Source organism: Equus przewalskii, chromosome 27, assembly GCF_037783145.1.
Source record: "Equus przewalskii isolate Varuska chromosome 27, EquPr2, whole genome shotgun sequence".
Taxonomy (NCBI): domain Eukaryota; kingdom Metazoa; phylum Chordata; class Mammalia; order Perissodactyla; family Equidae; genus Equus; species Equus przewalskii.
Genome location: NC_091857.1, coordinates 33,028,479 through 33,047,298, shown reverse-complemented (window position 1 = coordinate 33,047,298; position 18,820 = coordinate 33,028,479). Strand labels below are relative to the sequence as shown.

Genomic DNA, 18,820 nt, shown 5'->3' with positions numbered 1-18,820 from the left:
TCTTGATGTCATAGTGTTAGGTACACAGAGAACCTCTGAGGACAAGTTGAGTTCTGTCCTCCATGGGTGGGAGGGGTTAATAGCTAAACAGGCCTGGTCTACGTGGTTCAAATACAGAAAAATATTTATCTAGATAATGCAAACACAAAAACCCAATTGGATCTAATTTACAAAGATGACCCTGACTGTGCATCTGGTGGTAGGAGACCTATAAAGTAAATTACACAGCATGTGCCTTGCCCTGAAGCACATTCGTGCGTACTTCATGTCCACCGTCGGTCTCCCTGCCCCATGCAGAAACTGAGAAAGGCAGAGGCAGAAGATGAGCGCACACACATCCTGCACATCTGAAGCTGGTAAACGGATGGCTGTTAGTCTTTCATAGACCAAGTTCACACATACACGTATTTGCAAGTCCAGAGTACGTGAAAGGATTCGATGAGTCTTCTTGAGTGCTTGAAGGAGGTTAACAAGTTAGTGTTTCTAGTTTACATGGAAATTATCATGTATAGTGAAGAGGTATCCGTAGTGATCGAACTGATTATTCCTTACAACGAAGGGGTTGGAAGAGGGGTGTCCCAGGCACAGGCAAGTGCAGAGGGGAGGGAAGATGGTGTGTCAGCGAAGTGCAAGTAATTCCGTATTAACGGATGGATATCACCTCCTAGGCCATCCATTGATTCAGTAAATATTTACCTAGTTGCCACTCTCTGCCTGGCCTTGTGTAACATTATCCAAATAAATAGCAAAAGTGTAGTTTTGGTTGGCTTGGGCTTAATTTGATTACTCTCTCGTCAGTTCTAAAACACGCGTTTTAACACTTCTGAAATTGGCACGTGTACTATGATCGGTAGGGTCTTAGATTAGATGGAAAAGCTATTAGTCATTACTATATTTAGCAGAGCTGAAAAAAAAAAAGTAACAGAGAAGTCCAGGCTCACAGCTCAAGAAAAGCTGAGTGCTTATGCCCTGACCTACAGAACAGATAAGTCCAGTGAGTGATACGTTAACTTTTACGTGGGTATTTGCATTTCTTTTGACCTTTAATCTGAATTAAATGCTATTTTTATTAGTAGTTTTTAAAAATAATTATCTTTCTTTTTAAATCACTATCTGCTATGACTAAGTATAAACAGATCTGTCCTGTTCTGTTCTTCTATTTTCTGGGCATTTTCCAGGTGTGGACAATTGGCCTACTTAACCATGTTGAAACAGCACAAGAGGTAAAACTCACCGGAAGGATCATCTAGATAGTGTCTCTACATCTGCTTCTCTATCTGTATATCCCCAAACCAGTTGTTGATTGACTGATTTGGGAGGGCGTGTGTGTGATGATGGTGGCCATCACACGCCCTAAGCCCTGTCACAAAGGCAACCATGTGGTTACCATGGCATTAAGAAACAATGCAAATGTAAAATTATTCCCAAATCAAAAGTTTATTTTAAAAAACCCATCGGGTCAGATAGATACGCTTTGTGCAGTCTGTGCTTCATCCGTAAGTTGAGGCGTGACCCTTTATCATGACATGGTACTTACCGAGGGATAGCAGCAGTCATTTAAATTACTTGCCCGTGGCCTGATGGTGCCCCTTGTTGGACGTGGGAAGGTGAGCACAGCTAGCTTCAGCTCTCTCTTCTCATCAGGGAGGCTGCCTGGTTCTTGTGCTTCTGTGGGACCCCGTACACAGGTGTCAGTTCCTCCTCTCCATTGCCTCTCCCCTCCCCTCCTCTTCTCTTCTTTCTCTCTTCTCCCTTTTCCGTTTCTTCATCTTGGTCAAATTCTCATTTTAAAGAATATCCTTTAGTTCTTTGCACTCCTGCTTTTTATAGCCTTCTTCTAAGCCTGTCTTAAAGCTTATGTCAGTTTTTTTTTTTTTTAAAGATTTTATTTTTTCCTTTTTCTCCCCAAAGCCCCCCGGTACATAGTTGTGTATTCTTCGTTGTGGGTTCTTCTAGTTGTGGCATGTGGGACGCTGCCTCAGCGTGGTTTGATGAGCAGTGCCATGTCCGCGCCCAGGATTCGAACTAATGAAACACTGGGCCACCTGCAGCGGAGCGCGCGAACTTAACCACTCGGCCATGGGGCCAGCCCCAAGCTTATGTCAGTTTTAAGATAATCGCTGTTTTTGTACTGAAAACTCAGCAACAGGTCTTCGTTCTATTCAGATTAAATACTTGAAGGTTTTTTTTCTTCAAACAAATGCTTAAATATCATACAAGACATTAATGAGGTGCCCAGGAAGTAACAACGTGAACATTCAGGTCAGAGAAGTACTGAAACCTTGTTTTAAAATCCTAACATCGAGGTCACACTAGAGCAAAATACCAAACGTGAGATTTGGCGAGGAGAGTTCCGCGGTTGGCAGAGGCCGGATCTCCCAGTGGTCCTTTTTTGGTGAGTGTGACAGTGATCATCTGAGCTGGGAATGTCAGTTAACTGAATGAATGAATGAATGCGTGAATGTATGTCTGGCAATTTAAGTCAACTCACTTTTATAAGTGTGCTTGGCAGTCATTCAACAAAACCCTTGAAATACAGTGGTTTTCTCTGTTCTTCCTAATCCTCATATGCTCTTACTAGGCACAAAAGACAGATGGAAATTAAGGCAAATCTGCCAAAGGAAAAATTCTACTGGAGGCAGTATCCAGCCCGCCCCTCACAACGCTCACCCTCCCAAGGTGATGTCAGAGCAGAGAGGAATAAAACTACCAACAGTCAAGTGGACTGTGCCCCAGTTCACAATCGTTTGTGCTGTAAAGTGATGTGCAGTGTGTTTGCCCCTTCTCGCCTCCCTGAGCGCTGAGTGGTTTGTCCTTTTACACTCTTGCTGGAGCACCCTCGCGTCCCAGGCGCCCGCACTGGCCTCCCAATTCTTGACTCATCTCCCTGCTTCCTGGTGTGCATTCCTCCCACCCCTCCTCCTCCACTGGGCAGCGCCTCGCAGGTCTCTTCCAGCTCTTCATTGCTTTGGCTGCCTCTCTCTGGGTAGCTCAGGGTCATCTAACAGACATAAGCGGCTCAGAAGCAAGAAGTAGAAGTCTGGGAGTGGAGTCTAAGACATGATGGATGGCAGATACTTTGGGGTGAGGAATTCAACCTAGTTCCACTCAAATCCTTATGTGAGGTTGGTAGAATTACTAGAGATTTTTAAAAGTTCTGTTACTCCATATTTTATTTTTCTGCAATGGACAGGTCTTTTCTTTGTAGAGAAGTGCAAAGAGCTTGGATTTTGGAGTCTGACAGATCCCAGTTCAATCCTCTCTCTGTTTCCTGCTAGCTTTGTGACCTTTAACAGCAGACTTGCCCTCTCTGAGCTTCAGGTGTTTCATCTGTAAAACAAAGATGCCACCTACCTGAAGGATTGTGAGGATTAGAGATAATATATGTAAAATAGATGCTATATAAGAAGCTCTCCGTAAATGGCACTATTAGTATCATTATCATGATTATTATTATGTTCAGATGCAACGTAGTTTAGACAGATGAATGGTTTCTAGTGGGTTTGATTAAATCACAAAGAAGTGATCGATGCTGATGTGTAAATGAAAGGTCAGAGGGAATGACTATTATTTTCAAATTTTTTCAGTGTAATATTTGATTCCAAAAGAATAAAGGCAGCACATATGTAAGTTAGGAAGTGCAGAGACAAAGTGGACGTGATCGCCCTTCATCCATGCTTCCTTCCATCCTCCTACACTGCTCCTCTCCCCCACGCCCCTTCCCGGGGCAGCCCTCTGCTGAGCCTTGTGTTTCCCATTGAGGGTGAACTTTTGCAAAACATGAGCCAGTTGCGTTGCTAGAAACGTCCTGAGCCCAGCAGCCAAATCCGACTCTGTTCATTCTTTCATTCATTTAACAAATACTCTGCCTGGAGGCGCCCCCACTTCTAGGTGTGCTTCCCTCCTCTGTACTTTTTTCTTTCGGGGCCCCCTCATCTCCTGCTTCCCATCAGTTCCATAGCGTCTCAGGTGTTACATTCTTGGCATTTCTGATGTTCAAATTGACGTTGCTTTGTAATTTGTCACAGCCGTTCCTGAGGGTAGTCCAGCCTTTCCCCGTGCCTGTTGACGGGGACTAAAAACGCACTCCTCAAGATGTAATTTCCAGTCAATATTAGGCCCACCACTATTAAGTATCTTCTAGACATAGTTACAGATTTTTGCCTGCAAGAAAAGCTGTGCTGAAAGCCTGTATAAATGCCTAGTCCTGACTACATCTTGATAAATGGCTAAATTATCTCTTAATCGAGTACAAGCAAAATACAATGGGAGAAAAAGAGAAGTGTTCAAACACTGCAGCTTCTTCAAGGGAAATTGAATAAGCGCTCTTTCATGTCTGATTTTTTAAAAGTGGGTTTAATGGCGCTGTTGTGTGGCTAATGCCGTGGAAACACACATCCTCCCCTGAGTGTCGGCGCATAATAACGGTATTTAAGCTAGCTCGTGAAAAAGGGCCTTTCCTTGCCGTTTCATGTCGCGTTTCTCGTGTGATCACTTGGACAACCTAATGTAAAAATATTTTGGCTGCAGGTGTCACAAGTGACACACTGGACCCTCTCTCCCCAGTGTGTGAGGACAAAAGCGGGTTCTTTAAGACCTGCACTTTTAATGAACCGTCTTATTGTAGACACTCAGAATCTAATAGTGTGCCTTTTGGTGAAGTTGTTGAGAATTTTAATGCATTTTAGTTCTCATTCATCACAGCCTATGTGCTCCTGGCGGGAGGGTCTTTAGAAATAGGATTAACTTCTAGAGGAATGCATTAGCCATGCCACAGAAGTAGGCAATGTGCTAACTAGTCTGATAGATTGCTCCAACCTTCAAATCCTTCTGGCCGCCCCCCTCCCCGACTTTTTTCCCTTTATTGACAGCTTCTCATTGAATGGCCCGAAGCATTAGTGTATTTAGGAGTTAGATGTTTTGTATGATCCTAGGCTGATCTCATATTCCCTTTCTGAAATTAATTCGACACTGCTTTACATGTTAATCCGCAAAGGATTGATTTGGAGAAGGTCAGAGCGGTGCAGCCTCAGAAAATGGAAGAAAAGCTCCACTTAGAACAGCTCATTTCAGTTCCCAGACCTAAGCCTGGCTGCCTTTTCATTGTGCCACTTAGACAGCTGTGGGCGGCTCGGACACCTTGCAGAATACATCAAACACTGGGGTTTGATGTGGGCTGTAGGATCGTTGGACTAATTAAGTTTAGCTTGGTTAACCAATTGCAGTTTGCAAATTGAACAATTGCACTTTGAAAGCTTCTGACACAATAGAACACAGAATCTTCTTTTTAGGCATAAACATTCCCAATAATGGAGTCGTACTTTTTCAAAGAAGCTTATACCAAATCCACACAATTTGGATGTCTCTAATGTAAAGTTCGTTTCACTGGTAACAAAACTCCAGTCTCCTTTATTCAAGGAATTGCATGATGTCAAAGACAAGAAGCCCCACTGCAGTGGGTGGGGAAGGAGGTGGAGGAGTGGGGTGAGGGAGTGAAAGACCCTGGGGGTGCAGAATAGGTGTTTGAGAATTAAGAGATTTAAATTCTCTTTAAATTTTTAAATCTTGAGCCACAGTCCAGCAAATGTTGGAGAACTGATCAGAACTGTGGCACAAGATAAGTGGTGATTTTTAGAAGATGAAAACACCGTAAACCCAGAAAATCAAATTAAGGCGAATGCAAGGTCATTTGGTGAAACAACTCAATTTTATAGGGAAGAAACCAATTAAGTCCAGACTGAGCAAAGACACAAACGATAAGACCAGAGTAATTCCAAATGCAAGTAAAAAGGACAGTATTGATGTTTATCATCTACCTTTACGTTGAAGAATTCCACGTTCATGTTTTTTCTTTTTGAAAATAATGCATGTAATGCATCCTATTATCTAAAGCTTCATCTCATTTTAATCTAGCCTTAATCTTTATCAAATGCTTAGTCTTTGCTCTGAAAAGTTCCTGCAACAGCCATGGTGTGTTGCAGCCAAACAAACTTGCTCTGAATGATTGCCAGGAAGGAGGCAAGCCAACTTTAATTTTTGCTAATGGAAGCCTAGTGGGAGCTGAGCAGTGGCAACAGCTGACTTCTCTGATCCTTGGCTTAAGTAATTAGTATCATCGTCAGGCTTTTTTTAAAAGGTTACTGTCCATGGAAAAGGAAATATTACCACCTATTTCTCTCACAACTGTGGGTATAAAGCAAAAAATGAGGAGCGGGGAGTGCTTAGAATACTGGTGGCTGCGGCTGTCCCACCTTTGGCGACATCACTGCAAGACACGAGAAAGCAGTAACGTTCTAACCCTCCTCTGGGGTCAGCTGAGGTCCTGGTGCTCGTTCTAATGCCAGGCTGTCCCTTACATCAGTACAGTCTCTAGGGAAGGGAACTTTGGGAAAGCCTGCTTGCTGTTCTTATCTGTGGGGGTGACTAATGATAAAACAAGTTGAATTGTGCCTCTTGCCTTCTTTTCTTCTTGGGACATAATTTCTTATGTGCTAGGGAGAGAGCTCTCCGTCATCTGGATGAAATAATACTCGTGTCTGAAATTAATTAGGTGGGTCATCAGTTGCTTCTGGAACATTGAAATCTAATGTGTGGGAAAAACAGGCTTTTTGTAATTAAAATAACTGTGTGTGTGTGTGCATTTAGGGTTTATTGAACCAGGACTCTGCGCGTACCAACCAGAGAGCTGTGTATCTCCACTTCTCAACATAAATAGTTGAGACAGATCATAATTTCTTATCTATCAACACATTTCGCTGTCACATCGACTTACATATAAAACTCTATGTCCTTGGACCCAGCTACTTGGCTTTCCCGCTGGGCAGGCTAAATGGGAGGAGGTAATCTCAGGTGACCAGTCCCTGGTTTCAGAGTAATATTTAGCGATTCAGAACTTCATGCAAAGTAGCAAGATAACAATAACTGTGACAATAGTAATGACAATACGTTAACAGAAGAGGTTATTAAACTATTCCTAGATGCTTTGCTAAGCACTTGATACGTTTTCTTCTATTTATCCCTCACAGCAACCCCCTGACAGATGTGGAAGCTGAGTCTAAGAGTGCGTATGTAACCTGGGTACAGCTGGTGAGCACTGGGGCCAGGACTTAGCCCAGTAATTTGACCATCGCACTTTTGAGCCCCCAGAGTCAAGAAAAAATAATTGCCAAAACCTTAAAACCCCAGACAAGTGTCCCAATTCAAATGGATGACTAATGGAAAGATCCTATTCATTATAACGATGAACCGAGTAGTTTAATTTGTGGGTAGGGGAGTTGTGGCCTTCTGTGGATGACCAGAATGATTCCTGATGTTTCTCCAGGTTCCTGGTGGCTTTTTTTCTGTCTTGAGTCAAAGATATCAGGGATGCTGTAAGAATCTCATATATGTATGCCCCTGGAGCCTTCGCTGTCCACCCCTGGCCTGCATAATAAGCCACTGAGCTAGAAGAAAATCTTTTCTCCAGATAACTCTTGGAGAGTGATGTGTGTGTATGTGTTAGTGTGTATGCTCTTGCCTCTGTGCGTGTCCTAACAGTTCTGGCACGTCTGTTCTCTAGTTATTGCCTCCAGAACGTCAGGAGTCCCACTCCCGCACCCCCAAGAAGCCAAATAAATACAAAAACTTTTGAACAATGCCCAAATCTGCAAAAAAGCGTTAGTGTGGATAAAACACTCACTTTGCCTAGTTACACCATGAGAAATTTACATGTTGGGGCATTCTTCCTAACTAAGACATAAGGAGAATTTAGAGAACGTCTGCCTCTTTTCTGGCCACTTGTATGTGTGCAATGATTCGTGCATTCGTACGTGGCCGTGGCTCTGGGTGGCTAGAGGATGGTGCACGGAGTCCTTGCCTCCTGAGAGCTCACATTGGCACTGTGTGGTCCAGAACATAGACACAAACCAGGCTCATTGCTGTCAGGGGCACGAGATGTTCCCTGGAGAGCCAGGCCTTGCCTGTCTTCCAGGAGGCAAAGGAGAGGTGGGCGGTGGGATCTGTATGAAGTTGTGTGCAAGGAGAGACTTGGATGGCTTTCCTGGCAGCTCTCAGAGGCCTTCCCCTGAGGGCCAAACCATGGCCAGAACCTCAGGTCTCAAGTCAGTTTTTTTTTGTTTTTTTTTTTTGAGGAAGATTAGCCCTGAGCTAACATCTGCTGCCAATCCTCCTCTTTTTGCTGAGGAAGCCTGGCCCTGAGCTAACATCCATGCCCATCTTCCTCTGCTTTATATGTGGGACGCCTACCACAGCATGGCTTGCCAACTGGTGCCATGTCCGCACCCAGGATCCGAACTGGCAGTCCCCAGGCCGCCGAAGCGGAACGTGCACACTTAACCGCTGTGCCACCAGGCCGGCCCCTCAAGTCAGTTTTTAAGAGCACCAATTTGATGAATTCTGCACAATTTATACTCTGTTTTTACTGGGTTACCTAAATGTGACATGGCTTTTGTGCGGGTATCTTAAATGTGCTGCTGTGTTTCTCAACAATAATAGGAGAAGCATGCATGTCTAAAATGGTTTGAGGCTTTTGCTTTTGGTGTGTTTTTTTGTTTTTGCTTAAAACCAATTTCTTAGTATGTATGATGACAGTGGTTATTTCTCACAGTGGAGAATTAGAAGGAAATTCAGGAGAGACCAAATCGTTGTATTTAACCTTCAGTGCTAGAAAAGCCTCATTAATTGCTGGTCTCTTTCTTCCTCACCAACCACGTATCTGCACCATTTGCACCTCCCTCAGTTTGTCTAGCAGAGCTTCAGAAAGTGTGGTCTTTGCACCAGCAGCATCAGCGTTACCTGGGATGGGACTAGAAATACAGACTTCCAGGTCCCCTGCCCTACCAAACCAGAGTCCACATGTTAACTTCACCAGATCGGGTGATTTGTATGCATGTTAAAGTTAGAGAAGCACCACAGTTCTACTAAAGCCCTTATTTTCTCTTTGCATTTCCCCTTCCCTCACCTCTACCCACACTTCTCATAGCTACCTTTTCTCTGCTTCCTGGACTGTCAGAACGAGGGAAAGATGTTAATTTCTCTTTCTCAGTATTATGAATGTGCTGTATAGGTTTGCCAGGGAAAATATAGGACACCCTGTTAAATTTGAGTTTCAGATAAATAAGAGATAATTTTTTAGTGTAAACACATCCTGTGCAATATTTGAGACATGCTTAAACTAACAAATGAGCTATTGTTTATCTGAAATTCACATTTAACTGGGCAGTCTATATTTTCATTTGCAAAATCTGGCAACCCTAGTTGGAAGAAAATGAAAGTATAACCCTTTGGGGGAGAAAGTGATAGTATGAAAGGTTAACAGGTGATTTTATTTAATTTTTTTATTGAGTTAACATTGGTTTATAACATTACATAAATTTCAGGTGTATATCATTGTATTTCAATTTCTGTGTAGACTACATCATATTTACCACCCAAAGACTAATTGCTATCCATCACCATACACATGCGCCCTGTCACCCCTTTTGCCTTCCTCCCTCCTCTCTTCCCCTCTGGTAACCACCAATCTAATCTCTGTATCTATATATTTGTTTGTTATTGTTATTGTTTTTATCTTCTACTTATGAGTGAAATCATGTGGTATTTGACTTTCTCCATCTGACTTATTTCACTTAGCCTAATAGCCTCAAGGTCTATCCATGTTTTTACAAATGGCAAGATTTCAATCTTTTTTTATGGCTGATTAGTATTCCGTTGTATATATATACCACATCTTCTTTACCCATTCATCCTTTGATGGGCACCTAGGTTGTTTCAAAGTCTTGGCTATTGTGAATAATGCTGCAGTAAACATAGGGGTGCATATGTCTTTACGCATTTGTGTTTTCATGTTCTTTGGATAAATACCCAGCAGTGGAATAGCTGGATCATATGGTATGTCTATTCTTGGTTTTTTGAGGAATCTGCATACTGTTTTCCATAGTGGCTGCACCAGTTTGCATTCCTACCAGCAGTGTATGAGAGTTCCCTTTTCTCTACATCCTCTCCAACACTTAAACAAGTGATTTTAGAAGGGGAATCCTGGAGAGTCATGCATTCACCTCCCTACCTGTGGCCTGGCCAAAACTTTGAAAGGGGTGGGATTTGGAGATATCAGTGGCATCTTTCTCCTGACCCAGATTGTGGGTGTGTTTAGGGGGGAGGATGAAGACAGGGGACATCAAGGGAAAACTATACTTTATTCTCTCTGAGGCTGCAAAGACTATCAAATGAATTAAGCCATGGATGGAAAAATCCATACTGACCTAGAATTGGGGGCACTTTTTTCCACCAGGTGGCTTTAGGTAAGGGAGCTGGCAAAGTTGAAACGCAAAATCTGGACTAGAAAATGCCCTCCATGTGAGTATTTTCATTTATACAGGGTTCAAGTTTGGGCTTATGATGTCAGATTTAACTATTAAATTTTCTCATTTGATGAGAACTTGAAGCTCTCGTTTATTCACCTCGTTAGGTGAGGGTATTGCAGGTGTTTCTACAACAGCTCGTGACCTAATATTTCTTATTGTTAGGCACTTCCAGATGATGGAGTTTGACTCAAATGCCCCAAAGCAATGAAAGTCAGATTTAAGGTTTCAGCATTTGCCATGACTCTTAGCTTTTTATGCCACTTAATAAGTTGTACATACATATTCTAAGGGAAATTATGAGCTGCCTTATTCATTACACATTTTTCCAACTTGTAATTGTGTTGGCATCAAATATTGGCAACATTTGAAAGAAATTGGCATATTACTTGATTATTGTAAATCTCCCATTGCTTTTAACTGAAAATGACATTAGAACCATTTTCTTAAAATTTGCTTTCTTACGTTGTCCCTCTTCGGGCAATATGCGGTGGTGTCGGAATTCCTTCAGGACTCATTTGAGAAGCTCAGCCTTTCAAGAACAGGTCTTCTTGCTGTTGGCATACTGACCTGCAAGCATAAATAAGAATATCTTTGGACCTCAGGCATGAATGAGATTATTACAGGAAATTATGTGGTGGAAGAAATGGAAGTTAGAATATTAAAACATTGGTTGTTTGGCAGTGTGTTTGCGTTGCTTAGTATCATAAAGTAGGTTGTACAGAGGAATGCTGACTAAATTTATAATCTGGTAAAGAAGTATTCCTAGTTGCAGCAAAATCATCCATGTAGTTTATGTATTTGCAAATACGTATAGCATAATATTGCCAGAAAACAGGAATTCAAGACTCCTTGTATGTTTGACTTCTTTTTTTCAAGAGGAAGAAAAGTCAGAGATGAAAATTTTAATATTTTTCTTTTCTCTATCCTTTCTGTATATAGTCTCTGGCTTGCCCGTTTTTCTTTTTCTTCTTCTTCTTCTTCTTCTTCTCCACAAAGCCCCCTAGTGCATAGTTGTATATTCTGATTTCAGGTCTTTCTGGTTGTGCTGGCTTGCCCTTTGATATATAATTTATTTTAAACTTACTGAATCTAATGAGTAGTATTTGTTTGTTGAGGAAATAATTTTCTTAGCAATTTAAGCAAACAGTTGGAGTCAAAATAATGAGAGCTACATTTGGGGGCTAATGAAACCTCATATAACAACGTTTAAATTTATTTTTAAAATTAAAATTCTAAAACATAATTGGTAGAATTCTGTGGTAGGCAATCTTATTCTGCAACTAACAGTTGATCAAAATCAAAGGATAGGGTCTGGCCCCATGGCCGAGTGGTTAAGTTTGCACGCTCTGCTTCAGTGGCCCAGGGTTTTGCTGATTTGGATCCGGGGCATGGACCTAGCACCACTCGTCGAGCCGTGCTGAGGCGGTGTCCCACATAGCAGAACTAGAAGCACCTACAACTAGAATATACAACTATGTACTGGGAGTCTTTGGGGAGGAGGAGGAGGAGAAGAAGAAGAAGAAGAAAAAAGATTGGCAACAGCTGTTAGCTCAGGGTCAATCCTTAAAAAAAAAATCAAAGGATAAAGTATAGCATGAATGATAAAAAAGACATGCGACTTTAAAATGTTGTTAGTTAACATGCTCTGTGTGTTATAAAAATTGTAAGTAATACCATAGCAGGTAGATAGTTTCTTTCTTCTCCATGAAAATTCGTTGGGAATCCATTGTCTCCCAATTTGAACAGACTTTCCGAAGGTTCGAGGGAGGAAATACCTATTAAGTAGATTTTAGATACAGAGTTGATTCCATGAAACCTCAGTCATTTCCACCTTGACCTGGCTATACAAACACCTTGTCCTTTGTAGAAGGACAACTTTTCTTGTGTTCTTGAGGCTAGTTTATGTCTCCTGAAATTTCCTACTCAAGCAGAATGATCATAGTGGGGTGGAAGGAGCTGTCCAGTATTCTAGGTGCCCCAACCATTCCTAGAACAATATAGAATCATGGAATGTCAGAGAAGAGACCTTAGCAAGCTCTTCCCCAACCCTCCAGTTTTACAGGTTAAAAAACCAAGACTCAGGGGGATGTATTCACCTCTCTCCGGTCACTCACCTGGTTAACGGCCAGTCCACACTAGCTGCTGTGGCTCCCACCTCCGGGTCCTATGCCCTTTCCACTCTCTCACACCATCTCATGCTGCTGGCCTTCTTCAGGCATAACGTTCAGTAGCATGTGGAACACAGAAAACAGGCATTTTGAAAGTTTAGAGATTAATTATTACTAATATATTGATATATAGGTGTCATAAGCGGGAAAGAGGTCTCTGTAAATTATTTGACTTTTGGACCACATTTCTCTAAGGACCACTGCTAAATGAATCTTATTTTCATATTTAGTTTTCTAAGAGGCAAGCCATGTTGTCTCCCAGTGCCCAGACTGTAAAGCTGAGACTCTCATTCTCCTAATACTCTAGATGATTAGTTCATTCTAGTGGCAGTGGGAAGGGTGTTCAGGCTCAGTAACAATACGGTAGTTGGGCCCTCCTTGCTCCTCAATCCTTGAGGCATAAACCCAGCCTACCAAAGGGAGAGGTTTCTGTCTCTCTGGCCTCACCTCTCCTGCAATGGGTTATAGTTTTGAAGATCAATTTCTAAAAATGAAGAGATGCATACTATTCATGTTCCTGAAAGATAAGTAGATCACTACTAGCCTGAACTGTGATAAACTAGAATAAAATTTTAAAGGGCATGGCATTTATACCATTAAATGGGTGAAAGTGTATTCTCTCTGGGTAGAATGCAATAAATCAGGGACTAGATATTTGGCAATTAAAAGTATGAAAACTAGAAGACATGAATGGCATTTTAAGGGATAATTTATTAAAATATAAGACAGTTACATTGCATAGTCTATAAAAAGGATTATTTTAGAGTCTATCACAAGCTTTCTTAAATAGGAGCTAATGTATGCCCCATGGCTACCAAGGTTAGCTTAATGAGATTAATGTTCAGTTCATAGTCCCAGTGTGATTGCATTATTGTTTTTTGCATACATTTAACCAAAGTTATTAGTTTCAAAATTAAAATGTGTTCCAGTTATCTATTGCTGCAATTCAAACCACCCCGAACATTAGTGGTATAACAGTTTTATTATATCCTGTGATTTTCTGGGTGAGAAATTTGATCAAGGCTCAACTGGGTTATTCTGCTCCATGCTGAAGTCATGATACTCACTGGTGGATGGGCCGGTCTGGAGGGACTAAGATGGCTTTACTCACATGTGTGTCACCTTGGTGGGGAGGGGGCGCTGGAAGGCCGTGGTCAGGTGGAACTGCTGGCCACTCCAGCGTGGTGGTCTCAGGGCTTTCAGACTTTTTACGTGGCAGCTTAGGACTCCCAGAGAGAGTGTTGCAAGTGTTCCAAGAAACAAGCAGCAAGAGCTCCCAGTCTCTTAAGGCCTGGGCGAGAGATTGTTCCATGGTATTCTATTGGTCAGGGCATTCACAGGTTCAAAGCGAGAGGATATAGACCCCTACCTCTCCATGGGAGAAGTGTCAAGGAATCTTTGGCCATCCTTAATCTGCAACAAAGTCTTTAAACAACTTAAATGGTGGAAGGAGTTGATGAAGGTCTTATAGAGAGAGAAGATTAAGGTCATTCACAAAAGTAAAGTACTTAAAATCTTCAGGAGTAAAGTCTTTAGGCTTTGTGACCTCTCCTGATGGTAGTAATAATGATAATTTTTAGGATATTGCTCTTCTTATTGATTCTTGAAATCAACCAAACTTCCTGGGTAGTAGGTGGACTTCTCAGAAGCACATGAATGTCAGTTTCTAGTTAGGTATTATTTTGATATTTGAGCCAAATGTAATTTAGGGGCAGGCAGTCAGATATTAACACTCTGAGCTGGTTTCAGGTCTGCAATTGTGAGGTGACAAGACCAGAGTGAGGAATTGGAAAAGGCCAGAGCTACTAATTATGAAGGCATGGTGTGGGGTTTATGCTTCATGCATGCGTATATTTTAGCCAATAGATTTTTTTTAATTTAAATATTTTAAAATTAATAGTCATTTTTCAAATTATATTGACTTAATTAGGGATGTATAATTTAAAGGGATCCTGTGTTGAATATGTTTGGGTTTTGGAATTCTGTGTGGCTAGAGCATAGGGCTGGGAGCCCACCTGGAGAAGACAGAGAGAAATGAGGATATAAGTAGACACCTGTTGGAGTGAATCTCGGGACTGTTAACTCCCTCTACCTTTCCTTCTTCTCTTCTTGGCTCCTTGGGCTTTGCTCATTATTGGCATCCATGAATTCCATCCCATCAGAGTTAATTGTATGTGTATTTGGCTCCCTGCTAGGTTGTGAGCAATTAGAAAATGATGAGCATATTGGTTAGTCTTTGTATTCCCTGCAGCTCCTGAGACAACACATAGTAACTGCCCAGTAAATGTTGAGTAAATGAATGAATATTGGGTTTAGTTAAGGAGACTTTTGTCAGTTTTGTTCTTATACTGGAAGGCAATGTACATTGTTTTCCAAAGCCTTCTTTGACTTGGTAAGGAGAGCCCATGATTTGCTACCAAGCTCCAGGCAACAGATGCCGTACATAGTGGATATTGAAGAGTGTGTGAATGTGTAGTGTGTGTGTACTGTGGTTTAAGGTAAATATACGCTTTCAGATCTTAAACAGCCTATTTCAAAGTGAAAAATGTGGCTAGGATTTATCCTTCCATGGGTAGGTAGGCTCCATGTCCCTCTCCTTGAGTCTGGGTGGGGTCTGTGACTGCTTTGACCAATGGAATATGGTAGAAGTGCTGCTGCTGGTTTCTGGGCCCAGGCCTTAAGAGATTCGTGGCTTCTACTTCCTATCTCTTAGAAAACTTGCTCTTGAACCTGATTATCATGCTGTGAGGAAGTCCATACAGCTCTATGGAGAAGAACTGAGCTGCTGGTCCAGCTTCAGCTGAACTCCCAGCTGGCATCAACCTGCCAGCCATGTGTGTGTGCCATCTTGGAAATAGGTTCTCTAGACCGAGTGGAGCTGTTGCAGCTGACACTACTGCTCAAATCTGCCCAAACTGCAGATTTGTAAGCAAAATAAATGATGGGGTTATTTAAGCCACTAACTTTTGGGGTGGTTTGTTATGGAGCACTGGATAACCAGAACTAAGACCAATGTGAGCATCACAGTTATCTGAAGTGCTAGTGGGGACCAGCGAGAGCATGGGTAATGGAGATTCCTTTATTTATTTACTAAACACTGCCTGTGCGCCTAAGATGTGGGCCCGGAAGTGCAGTGTGTCCTGGCAGTGGCTGGAGGCTGTCAGGTTCTCTTGAAGGAGGTCTGAGTGGTGCCTCCTCATGGCCACCACAGTGTTCCTTTTTTTTCTGCCCCTTCTATTTTTGCACTCCACAGTACTTTACTTGACTCATCATCCTTTTTATTCCCCTGATTTATAATGGCCTGTTTTCTTCTCTCTCTCTGACTAGACTGTCCTTCCTTGAAGGTTGGGGTGTATCTGGCATATTGTAGGCCAATATGTGAATATTGTGAATATGTGAATTAACAGCATTGAAACCTCACTTTTATCCCGTGTTCATGGCCAACCTTATTCTCAGAGGTGCTGTATTTTATTTTCCCAATGTCTTGGGTCAACAAATTATTGACCGTGGTGGGACAGGTGTTACCTACCAGTCACTCTTTCCTCTAAGCCACTTTCAGAGTGGAACGTGCAGTGGTTGGCTTGTTGCCTAGATACCATTACAAGATTGACCACAAAATTCACTTTCATCTGAATTTTATCCCTGGTTTAGAGTCACACCCATCCAAAAGAGTGGACTAAAATTTTTCTCAAATTTTTATTATGAAGAAATTTAAATTCACTGGAAAGTTGAAAAAAAACAGTATAGTGAATACCAGTATGTCCAACACCTGGATTCAGCAGTTGTTTATATTTTGTCCTTTTCTTTCTTTCTTTTGAATGGAACATTTGAAAGTAAGTTGTAGATATCTTTACACGTCACCTTTAAAGGCTTCAGCTAGCATCTCTTGCCAATAAAGATTTTCTCCCTACATAAGCATAATGCCACTACTTCTTATATAAACTTTAATTTAGTAATATCCAGTTCATATTCGAATTTCCTCAACTGCATAAAAAATCTTGTGTTGTTGTTCATCTTCAACTAGGATCCTATCACAGTTGTGTATTGTATTTGTTATGTTTCTTTCATCCCCTTAAAAAAAGTGATATTAAGTTTTTAGAGAGACCAGGCCAGTTAAGAATGCCCCACATTCTGGATTTGACTGTTCCTTGTAGTGACATTTTTTTCCCTCTAGCCCGTGGAATTCTTGTAAACTGGAAGTTAGGTCTAAAAACTTGACTTGATTCAGATTAAATATCTTGGGCAAGAAAGCTTCCTAGGCGATACTGTATACTTCATAGTGTATCACATCGCATGGTGCCGTTCTTCGTAAGAGTAAGTTTGATCACTTGGTGAGATGCTAACTGCCTCTTCTCTCCATTGTAAAGGGCTGTTTTTTTCTCTAAGTTATCTGTGGAGTGTTACTTTGCCATCAGGCAATATTCTGTTCTCCAGTAACCTTAGTGATCCTTGCCTGAATCAATTCTCTAAGGTTTGCAAAATGGTGAATTTTCTTATTTTGTTTTCCCTCTGCATTTATTGGCTTGTACTATTCTCTAAAGAAGCATTTTCAGAGTAGGAAGTTGATGTCGTAGTCACTCCAGAAGCAGCAAGTGGGTGATTTACTTCTCTTTCTCTTTCTCGGCGAGCCCCTTGGACTTATGAATTATTATTTTATTATCAATTAAGGTCTTTATTCTCTGCTAAATTGTCCCAGATTTGGCCAATGAGAGCCCTTTCAAGCAGGCTCCTATGCCCTTGAGAGTCCTGTGTCTCCTCATTTGCCTTTGAGTGTTTTCTTATTCTCTGGCCCAACAAAATCCTAGGCACACCTTGCACCAGGCTCTACAATTAGCCATTTCTACATCTTACATTTTTAAAAGCAACTCTGGTTCCTTTTAGTGGAGAAAGATTTTTAGAAACCAAGATCTTGAACTTCTCCTTCTGAGAAGGATGGACCAAGAGCTTTACCGGAAGTTGCTGGAGAGTGAACAGAAGCAGGCAGGCTCTGAGGGGAGTCCCTCCTTGGAAAGGGTAGGACTGGAGCTGTACAAAGTAAGCCCAGGGCCCAGTGCTGCCTGTGCAGCAAGGGAATCCTGGAAGGGAAAGGCCGGAGAGGGGCTCCCCAAATTCTGTCTACACACTTCTTTGACTGCTGAACTACATGTGCATGGAATGGACTAAATGCACCTCAGATAATGACAGAGGATCTGAACTGAGACTGAAGCTGCTGCTCAAAGGAACGGATTTTGCAGTTTAGTTCAGCCAAGATAATTGTCAACCAAAACAGACGAACCAACACTCATTGAAGAAAAATGTCAAAGTCTAGGATCTGTACAATTTCACATTCATTGTGTCTAGGATACAAAGCTAAAATACCCAACATTCGAAGAACCAAGGAAATAGAACACTGTCTCAGGAGAAAGGAAGATCAACTGAGTCCAACCCCAGGATGAAGCAGGTATTAGAAAGACTAGAAGAGGATTTTGCTGTGGAGGTTATAACTATCCCAAATGAAGCAAAACAGCGTATGCTCACAATGAAGGAAGCATAGGATGTCTCAGCAGAGAAATAGAAATGAGGAAAAAAGAACCAGGTGGAAATTCTAGAAGTGAAAATACAATTTCTGAAATAAAAAACTCACCGGGTGGACTTTACAGTCAAGTGGAAATGACGATGGAGAGAGAAAATGGGGGTAGAAACAATGTTAGAAGAAATAGTAGCTGAAAATGTTCCAAATTCTATGAAAAACAGGAATTTCTAGATATAAGGTAATGAAGGAACATCAAGTAAATGCAAAGAAGCCCTTGCTGAGTCTTTCAAATTGTTGAAAACCAAAGGTAAAGAGCAAACCTTGAAAGCAACGCGAGAGAAATAATACAAGGGAACCACAATCCAATTAATGACTGACTTCAGAAGCCATGTAGGCCAGAAGAGAATGGAACAACGTCTTTAAAGTGCTGAAAGAAAACAGTTTTTACCTGAGAATTCTATATCCAGTAAAAATATCCTTCAAGAACGGAGGGGTTGGGATGATGGAAAAGTTCAGAGATGGATGGTGGTCATGGTTGTACAACAACATGAATGTCCTTAATGCCACTGAATTGTCCCTTTAAAAATGGATAAAATGGTAAATTTTATGTTTATTTTACTACAATGAAAAAATTTCTTTAAAAAGAGTGAAGGGAAACTGAGGACATTTTGAGGTAAAGGAAATTATGAGAATTCATCCCTAGCAGACCTGCACTTCGAGAAATGCTAAAGGAACTTTTTAAAGCTGAAGAGAGGTGACACCAGATAGGAACTCACGTC

At 41.5% G+C, this 18,820-nt stretch overlaps 1 protein-coding gene and 1 long non-coding RNA gene across 10 annotated transcripts in view; one reads left to right on the top strand and one right to left on the bottom strand.

Moving 5' to 3' along the window:
- Positions 1-18,820, top strand: part of HLCS (holocarboxylase synthetase) — a 199,786-nt gene that overhangs the window by 129,818 nt on the left and 51,148 nt on the right. The window lies entirely within an intron of this gene.
- Positions 9,508-12,360, bottom strand: LOC139079915 (uncharacterized). The gene is made up of 2 exons (XR_011533945.1): positions 12,036-12,360; positions 9,508-10,928 (listed from the first exon to the last, which is right to left on the bottom strand). It is a non-coding gene; the product is annotated as an uncharacterized lncRNA (long non-coding RNA).